The following is a 10,245-nucleotide window of genomic DNA, read 5'->3' as shown; positions in this document are numbered from 1 at the left end:
GGGGTGGTGGTGGGGAGGGGTGGTGGTGGGGAGGTGGTGGTGGTGGGGAGGGGTGGTGGTGGGGAGGTGGTGGGTGGGAGGGGTGGTGGTGGGGAGGTGGTGGTGGGTAGTGGTGGGGAGGGGTGGTGGTGGGGAGGTGGTGGTGGTGGGGAGGGGTGGTGGGGGGAAGGTGGTGGTGGGGAGGGGTGGTGGTGGGGAGGTGGTGGGTGGGAGGGGTGGTGGTGGGGAGGGGTGGTGGTGGGGAGGGGTGGTGGGGAGGGGTGGTGGTGGGGAGGGGTGGTGGTGGGGAGGGGTGGTGGGGAGGGGTGGTGGTGGGGAGGGGTGGTGGTGGGGAGGTGGTGGTGGTGGGGAGGGGTGGTGGTGGGGAGGTGGTGGGTGGGAGGAGTGGTGGTGGGGAGGTGGTGGGTGGGGCGGAGGGGTGGTGGTGGGGAGGGGTGGTGGTGGGGGGGTGGTGGGTGGGGGGGAAAAGGGGTTCCCAAGCCAAAGCCGCCCACGTCGCGCGCTGATTGGCCAGCCACTCGACCAATCAGTGACGAGGTGGGTGAGTGGGGGTGGGTGGGGGTTGAAGCAAAAGTGGGCGTGTTGCTCTGTGACGTCCCTCATGACTATCCACCGCCACCCACCCACCCCGGCCACGCCCCCTCATGAATATTCATGAGCGCCTCATGAATAATTAACGAGGCCGTTAATTGCCTTTTCCCGGCGTGCAGCGGGGTTGGTGTGGCGAGGGCGGGTGGTGGTGGGGGGGGGGTTGGCTCCGGCTGCGCATGCGCAGACGCATCACTCAGCCATTTTTTTTTGTTGGAGCAGCTTTCACTTGAAGCTGCTGCTGCTGCCGCTGCTGCTGCCGCTACTACTGCTGCTGCTACTCACACCTCGTGTACAGCAGCCGAAGCAGTTGTGTGTGTGTGGAGGTGTGTGTGTGGTGGGGTGGGGGGGGGAAGGGGTAAGCGAGGCAATTAAAGCAAACGTGGCGTTAATTGGCGGGAGCGAGCGGTGGTTTTACTTGAGTTCGTTGCTACCACCATCATCACCATCATCATCTTCGTCTTATTCTTGCCAAGCAACATCGCCACCGTCGCCTCAACTCACTTCAACATCCCCTCTGCTCGCCGGCCTCGTCACCGTCAGGATCATCTTCAGTTTGGCTCTTTTTTTAATTGCTTTCTCACTTACTTAGGGTAAGCGGCTGTCAAGGAGCCGTGGTCTATTTTATGTGATTCGTTTTTAGCAGCTTTTTGGGGGGGGGTGTCTCTTTTGAAACAAAACTCGGCGAGAGCCACCACCAATCACTTTCCTCTCTGATTTACATCTCGCTGCTGCTGTTGCTGCTGCTGCTGCTGCTGCGACAGCAACTTCCTGTTGCTACAGCAGCAAACGCGACGTGTTCTCCAAAAAGAAAAACCTCAACATCATCAACAACAACAACATCGTCAACCAACAACAACAACAACATCATCTCAACATCACAAAGAGCGAGCGGGTAGAGGAAGCCTCAACAACGCCGCCCGTCCGTCATCGCAGTCGTCCTCGGGCTCGGGCTTTTAACAACAAAAATTAACAACAAATTCTCGCCGGACACTTCGAAGGAGAACAGATAAAAACAGATTCGACTACAAGAGAGAGGGACTTTGAGGAGGAAGGGTGGGGAAGACGACGAGGAGGAGGTTGGTGGTGGTGGTGGTGGAGGCGGCTTGTTGATGGATGTCAGCTCTTGTTGTTAACGGAGGAGAGAGGTCCGAGGACGTTGCTGGCTGGAGTGTCAGATCATCTGGCGATCGTGATCCCACTTCGTCGTTATCGTCTTGGTGAGCGTCTCATCGTCATCATCATCAGCAACAACAACAACAGCAACAACATCAACATCAGCAGCAGCATCGTCGCCGACTACGACCGCGTTCATGTGCGGCCTCGGCGCTTTTGAGTGGAGCGCCTACGGATCTACTGTGAGTTTGATGGGAGGAGGAGGAGGATGTGTGGTGGTGTGTCCATGTGTCTATAACATGTGTAAGGCTAACAGCAGCAGCAGTTTCAGAAGCAGTAGTATCAGCAGCAGTAGCGGTGTCAGTAGTAGCAGTAACAATAGTATCAGCAGCAGTAGGATCAGCATTAGCAGTGGCGGTATTAGCAGCATCATCATCAGCAGCATTAGTATCAGCAGCAGTAGCGGTATCAGTAGTAGCAGTAACAATAGTATCAGCAGTCGCAGTGTCGGTAGTAGCAACAACATCAGCAATAGTATCAGCAGCAGTAGCATCAGCAGCAGTAGCATCAGCAGGAGTAGTGTCGGTATTGACAACATCAGCAGCAGTAGTATCAGCAGCAGTAACAATAGTGTCATCAGCAGTAGCAGTGTTGGTAGTAGCAGCAGTAACAATAGTGTCATCAGCAGTAGCAGTGTGGATAGTAGCAACATCATCAGCAACAGTAGTATCAGCAGCAGTAACAATAGTGTCATCAGCAGTAGCAGTGTCGGTAGTAGCAGCAGTAACAATAGTGTCATCAGCAGTAGCAGTGTGGATAGTAGCAACATCATCAGCAACAGTAGTTTCAGCAGCAGTAACAATAGTATCATCAGCAGTAGCAGTGTTGGTATTAGCAGCAGCAGTAGTATCAGCAGCAGTAACAATAGTGTCATCAGCAGTAGCAGTGTGGATAGTAGCAACATCAGCAGTAGTAGTATCAGCAGCAGTAACAATAGTATCATCAGCAGTAGCAGTGTTGGTATTAGCAGCAGCAGTAGTATCAGCAGCAGTAACAATAGTGTCATCAGCAGTAGCAGTGTTGGTAGTAGCAGCAGTAACAATAGTGTCATCAGCAGTAGCAGTGTCGGTAGTAGCAGCAGTAGTATCAGCAGCAGTAACAATAGTGTCATCAGCAGTAGCAGTGTTGGTAGTAGCAGCAGTAACAATAGTGTCATCAGCAGTAGTATTGTCGGTAGTAGCAGCAGTAGTATCAGCAGCAGTAACAATAGTGTCATCAGCAGTAGCAGTGTTGGTAGTAGCAGTAGTATCAGCAGCAGTAACAATAGTGTCATCAGCAGTAGCAGTGTTGGTAGTAGCAGCACCATCATCGGAAGCATCAGAATGTATGCAAGTACCAGCATCATCATCATCAGCAGCAGTATGATCATCGTCAGCGTCATCATTGTTATTAGCAGAGGTGGGACAAAGTCATTGTTATGCAAGTCCAAGTCGAGTCGCAAGTCATCAAATTCATGACTCGAGTCTGACTCGAGTCCAAGTCACATGACTCGAGTCCACATCTCATAGGTGGGACAAAGTCATTGTTATGCAAGTCCAAGTCGAGTCGCAAGTCATCAAATTCATGACTCGAGTCTGACTCGAGTCCAAGTCACATGACTCGAATCCACACCTCTGGTTATTAGCATCTATCAGCAATTATCAGTAGGAGAGTGGCATGATCAGCAGCATCATCAGCAACATCGTGATCCTCATCAGCGGCAGTATCATCAGCAGAACCATGGTTGCTCTGATGTAGTCATTGTAATCGTTCATCAACAGCAGAATCATCATCACCAATAGTATCATTATAAGCATCGTAAACGCCATCACTGTCGCAATCGGGGCAGCAGAGTGATTCATCATTATCAGCAGCGTCATCATCTTCATCAGCAATTGTATAATCAGCATCATCAGCACCACCATCACTCCCATCATCAATAGTATCATCAGCATCACGACTTACCATCATCATCGCCGTTATTACCGTCATCACTATCATCAGCAGCAGCGTGTGTCACTATCAAAAGGATCATCATCGCAATTAGAATCACCGCTATCATTGTCAGCATCATCAATGTCACTCATAATCATCACCATCGCTATTGTCACAAGCATCACCATCATCAGATACTGTTTAATTATCAGCATCACCATGATAATCGGTTTACTATGCTGGTGGTTTCATAGTTATAGTATCATCATCACGTGTGTATTACTATAGTATACGTTATAGTATCAACATCATTGCCATCATGTGTACTGCAGTAGTGACATCCACAGCATCATCATATGTGTAGTAATGTGCTACACGTCTGTTCACTACAGTAGGCTCGTACCAACAGCATCATCAGCATTGTGTTACTGCAGTGGTATCATACCCTAAAGTATTCTCTGCAGCAGCATTATCAGCTGCTACGTACTGCAGTAATCGTAGTTAATGTAACTTTAGCATCGTGTTAGCTACGTACAGTGACATCATACCTCATGTATCATAATCAGCGGTGTGCTTGAGTTTCATGGCTACGTTACCATCACCATCAGTCAGTATCATATGTTTATGTACAGTGACATACGTCAATCAGTGTCATCATCAGCTGTGTACTCGAGTGGCATGCCAACAGCATCATCAGTTGTGTGACCACAGCATCATACCTAAAGCATTGTGCCGCATGCAAGTGGCATCATGACTAAATTCTCATCGGCATCATCCGTACACCACGTACAGTGGGAGCATGTCCTACAGTAGTGTTCACCATCGTTTAGTATAAGAAGAAGAAAAAGCATCATCTGCAACAGCGACTGCGTTATGCAGGGCCGGGAGACAGGGAAATTAAGTTGAAGTTAAAGATTGACACGCACTCACGCAGACCACGATCGTTGTACTGGGGGCTGATGGGCATCATTGCACGCATTGACGGTACAGTAACGTGTACTGTGTCTCCCGGAGGCAATGTGACACAGATGTTGTTCTTCTTGGTTCTTTCGGTAAAGTCACGTAGAAGGGAAATAATAAAATAATAAAAATAAAACATTAAATATTTCTCACGACGTTTCGGCCACAACGCAAGCAGCCGTCCTCAGGTGAAGACCAGGTCTGTCGGGGAGACAGCGTCACCTGAGGACGGCTGCTTGCGTTGTGGCCGAAACGTCGTAAGAATTATTTGAATGTTTTATTTTTATTATTTTATTATTTCCCTTCTACGTGACTTTACCGAAAGAACCAAGAAGATGAATCCCTGCAGTCACGAAAGCTTTAAATCGAAAAATATGTTGTTGTTGTTTTAAGTGATCAACATCGGCAATTGCTGTCTGAATTCACGTCCGTTTCCCGGACAAAACCAAAACACTATAGCCATGTCTATAGTGCGGTGTTTTTGTTTTCTCTCACACTCGTGTGTGTGTGTGGACATTGTTATACTGTCATCGGGATACGCGTCTTGTACAATTGCACGTCTTACAATCTACAGTACATCTTTACTGCCACCGGCGTCATCATCAGCATGTAATATTGTCAACTGTAAGGGCTTTTTGATTCAGCCAGCGATAGTAGTGTAGCAGCATAATCATCATCATCACCCGTGTACACGTGTGGACGTGTTGTGTGGACACTTTTGTTTAAATGCCATAGGTGGTGGCACAAAGTGGCACTGTCATCACCACCCAATGTCACCTTCACGTGTCAAATTGTGAACTCAATGAGAGCGAGAGAGAGAGATTGCAACATCTTCATGCAAACGCGTGTCACGTCGACATCGTAACACTGGATGTTGTATACACATGCAGGACATGTGTACATACTTTTGTTAAATGCCGTACAATGCGTGTTGTAGTCTGTATGCACAAGTGTGGCGTTATCGCCATGGTCACCACCAGCATTATCATCACCATCATCATCACCATCATTATCATCACCATCAATATCATCACCACCATTATCATCACCATCAATATCACCACCACCATTATCACCATCAATATCATCACCGCCATTATCATCACCATCAATATCACCATCAATATCATCACCATCAATATCATCACCACCATTATCATCACCATCAATATCATCACCATCAATATCATCACCACCATTATCATCACCATCAATATCATCACCATCACGATGACCATCATCACCGCCTTTGTCACCATTATCATCACCACCATTATCATCACCATCAATATCATCACCATCAATATCATCACCATCAATATCATCACCATCAAGATCATCACCATCAATATCATCACCATCAATATCATCATCACCATTATCATCACCACCATTATACTAGCCATCATTATCATCACCACCACCATTATCATCACCATCAATATCATCACCATCAATATCATCACCATCAATATCATCACCATCAATATCTTCACCATCAATATCTTCACCATCAATATCATCATCCCCATTATCACCACCATTATAATAACCATCATTATCATCACCATCATTATCACCACCATTGTCATCCTCACCATTATCATCACCATCAATATCATCACCATCACTATCATCACCATCACGATGACCATCATCACCGCCTTTGTCGTCACCATTATCATCGCCGTGACCATCACCATCGTGGTCACCGCGAGAATCATCACCACCACCAACACCGCTATCATCATCACCACAACCATCATCAATCAAACCGTAGCTTGGGGAACATTTTTTTTAAATGAAAATATAACGACGGGGACGTGAGCTTGAATGTGTGTAGTGTACATTGGAAAAGGTGTGACGACTCATCACCACCACCGCCATCACCACCATCACCACCACCATCACCACCATCGCTGTCATCGGTACTGTCATGTAAATCGGCGTATTGGCTATGAGAGGCCTTCATCCAGCAGTAGACGAAGGGCTTTGCGAGTGCACCAAGCGGACACTGGCCTTCTGATGCGTTCATAGTTGCCGCTTGTTGTGATGATAGTGAGTCCGCCTGTGTGCTGTGTGCTTGTTGTAATCGTAACGGGGAATCGGTAGCGTGGTGGTTAGCGCTACGCTCACGGCCAACAACGGTGGCGATTATCTCAACCCGTCCTGGGCCTCCCCTAGGTCGACTCAGCCACAAATGAGTACCTGGTGCGGTGTGTAAACATCGCCACTAGGGAGACAAAGGCGGTCAGGCGTGGTGCTGTCACATCCACACCCGCTCGTTGTACCGTTGCTCCGGCCTTCACAGGGTTGTTCGCTGACAGCACTTGCCCCACAGTCTGCTCCAGGCTGTACGGGGGATCTTTGTCTTTTGTTGTTAATTGTAATGGGGGAGCGGTAGCGTGGTGGTGAGCGCTACCAACCCGGCGGCCCGAGTTCGATTCCCGCTCGCGGCCAATATCGGTGGCGATTATCTGAAGCGGTCCTGGGCCTCCCCTAGGTCGACTCGGCCTCAAAGGAGTATCTTGGTGTGGCGTGTAACAACATCAACGTTTGGGGGGGTTGCTTGCTGACAGCAACTTGCCCCAACAGTCTGTTGCAGGCAACACGAGCTGGGTTGCTGGTGGTGGTGGTGGGGGGTGTGTAGGAATATGGGCAATCTTTTGTCTTCGTGCGTTGTAATTGCAAAGCGGCGGTAACATTGTGAACAAAACAATCCAACGTTGCAAATGTAAACACCCCCGGGGGGGGGGTGGTGGTGTGAAGAAGATGAAGATTGTTTCGTGAACAAAAAAAATCAGCAACTTGTTGAGGGGGGGGGGGGTGTGGGGTGGTGCGGGCTGCCCATAAAGCTCTTTTTCACACGTCCAGTAGTTTGCACAGAGGTGTCCAGTAGTATATTTGGAGTTTGCGTGTCTCTCTCTCTCCCCCCATGGATTTTTCTCAGGGTACTCCGATTGGGTTTCCCACCCCCCGCCCCCTCCGCATTTAGTTATTGACGTGCACACGTTTGATGGGATGGCGCCATCGGTGAATCCGATTCATCGCCGATGATGGGGGATCATCGCTTGAACGGTAACGCCGTGGAAGGAATCGTTTTGGCAGTCCGCATTTAGTCATCGACGTGCACGCGTTTGATGGGATGGCTCCATCGGTGAATCCGATTCATCGCCGATGATGGGGGATCATCGCTTGAACGGTAACGCCGTGGAAGGAATCGTTTTGGCAGTGCGTGCTAAAGGTGTTGGGGGTAGGGGTACGCGTCATTTACTCGTCCGGCGGTGAGCGAGCGAGCGAGAGAGTCTCAAGACGCAACTTCGAGGAGGGGCCGCGCCTCCTCTGGTGGCCGTGGCTTCAGCGCCGCCGGACTTTCCCACCGAGAGGATTCCGCTGTTCGATCTCCCGGTGCGGCAAGCCACTCCTCCGCACTGAACCCGAGAGAGAGAGAGAGTTCAATATCTGTGCCCAACGGAGACCGCGGGGTCTGTGGCGAATTTGCATCTTGGAACGTGAATCGTGCTGAAAGCGTGGTCGAACAACCTCGCCCCTCACCACACACAGCCGGCACTTTGTGCTGGGAAATCATCCAGCAGTGGATTGGCAAAGGGCTGTAGGCAGTTGCAGCTCTGCATTTGCTTGCTCACAATCCTGCTGGAGAGCTCCTCCTAGAAGGGGGTATTTGGCCTACTCTTTCACGCTGCCCAGACCTCTTAGAAGAGGTGGTGTGAGCGCCCACACTTTGCCCCACCACGCGTGTCCTGTCTGATCGACTGACTGCGCTGTTACTTCTAGATTTGAAGCTTTCGTGACTGCAATGATTCATACTCTTAGGTTTTTTCGGTAAAGTCACGTAGGTAAAAAATTTAAAATTAATAAAAGTAAAATAAAAATCACGACGTTTCGGAGGCAACACAAGCTTCCGTCTTCAGGTGGAACCGTCACAGCACGATTGCTGTATCAAGTAAAGAGAAATTGTAAGAGACCCGACCTTGTATATATACTAGAATTTCTCTTTTACTTGATACAGCAAGCGTGCTGTGACGGTTCCACCTGAAGACGGAAGCTTGTGTTGCCTCCGAAACGTCGTGATTTTTATTTTACTTTTATTAATTTTTATGTTTTACCTACGTGACTTTACCGAAAAAAACCTAAGAGTATGCGCTGGTACTCATTTACATTGCTGGGTGGACGGGAAGCTGTGGGATTTAAGAAACTTGGCCCCCATTGAGATGGAATGGAACCAGCGGCCGCTCGATTTGCAAGTCCAGTGAGCCGCTGACCATTCCTTTGCCCTGGCATATCATCGCCATTGTAATGCACGTGGTTCCGCTGAATATAAAATTACCCCTTGCCGTAATCGCGATTGATAATAATTAGACCTGTTGTGTGCGTGTTGTGTGTGTGTTTTACATTTTAAATAAACACACGGCAGTCCATTTAAACAATAACCACGGCGAGGAAGAATGAAGCCCCCCCCATTTGGTTGCCAATTAAAACGCTCATTGGAAATCAATGGCGTGTTCACAGAGATCCTAGTGCCCTCGGGTTTTTTTTCCCTCCCGATAATTGTTTCGTGAAATGTTATTGGAATGCGATTTGCTGCACAAACCCCCCGCCCCTCCGTTCCACCGCCGCCGCCCTTTCACTTGCACACCAGCTGACTTTAATTTTGGTTTGGTTTCACTGTTAACCGTGTCACCTGGGCGCGCGTGTGGCCGAGAGCCACGTGGACGCCCGGCGTTGGCCTCGAAGCGGTGAACGAATCGCCACCGTGGGCATCCTCCAGGGTGGCTAGGAGATGTTAACTGCCTCGCCTGGTATACAGGAGGTCGTGGGTTCGATTTTCCACCCTGACGATGCCTGCTGCTGTATATTTGGAGTTTGCGTGTCTCCCATCATTATCATCACGGTGGCTAGGAGATGTTTTTTTCCCTCCCGATAATTGTTAACAGCCTCGCCTGGTATACAGGAGGTCGTGAGTTTGATACCGACCCTGACGCCTGCTGCTGTATATTTGGAGTTTGCGTCTCTCCCATCATTATTATCACGGTGGCTAGGAGATGTTAACTCCCTCGCCTTGTATACAGGAGGTCGTGGGTTCGATGCCGACCCTGACAATGCCTGTTGTATATTTGGAGTTTGCGTGTCTCCCATCATTATCATCACGGTGGCTAGGAGATGTTAACTGCCTCGCCTGGTATTACGGAGGTCGTGGGTTCGATGCCGACCCTGACGATGCCTGTTGTATATTTGGAGTTTGCGTGTCTCCCATCATTATCATCACGGTGGCTAGGAGATGTTAACTGCCTCGCCTGGTATTACGGAGGTCGTGGGTTCGATGCCGACCCTGACGATGCCTGTTGTATATTTGGAGTTTGCGTGTCTCCCATCATTATCATCACGGTGGCTAGGAGATGTTAACTGCCTCGCCTGGTATACAGGAGGTCGTGGGTTCGATGCCGACCCTGACGATGCCTGTTTGTATATCTGGAGTTTGCGTCTGTCCCATCATCATCACGGTGGCTAGGAGATGTTAACTCCCTCGCCTGGTGTACAGGAGGGCTATATAGCTCAGTGGGCCTTACCTGGCACAATAAAACGTGT

General features: G+C 49.4%; 1 protein-coding gene across 1 annotated transcript in view; it reads left to right on the top strand.

The window, feature by feature from the left end:
• The first annotated feature begins 950 nt into the window (after nt 1-950).
• Nucleotides 951-10,245, top strand: part of LOC144949666 (uncharacterized) — a 191,117-nt gene continuing 181,822 nt past the window's right edge. Inside the window, exon 1 of the mRNA XM_078879658.1 lies at nt 951-1,946. The gene's annotated coding sequence lies outside the window, so the exon portion shown is untranslated. The remainder of the gene's footprint in view (nt 1,947-10,245) is intronic.

Source organism: Lampetra fluviatilis, chromosome 54 (genome assembly GCF_964198595.1).
Source record: "Lampetra fluviatilis chromosome 54, kcLamFluv1.1, whole genome shotgun sequence".
NCBI classification, from domain to species: domain Eukaryota; kingdom Metazoa; phylum Chordata; class Hyperoartia; order Petromyzontiformes; family Petromyzontidae; genus Lampetra; species Lampetra fluviatilis.
The sequence above is the reverse complement of the archived record's forward strand: the minus strand, read 5'-3'. Positions and strand labels throughout refer to the sequence as shown.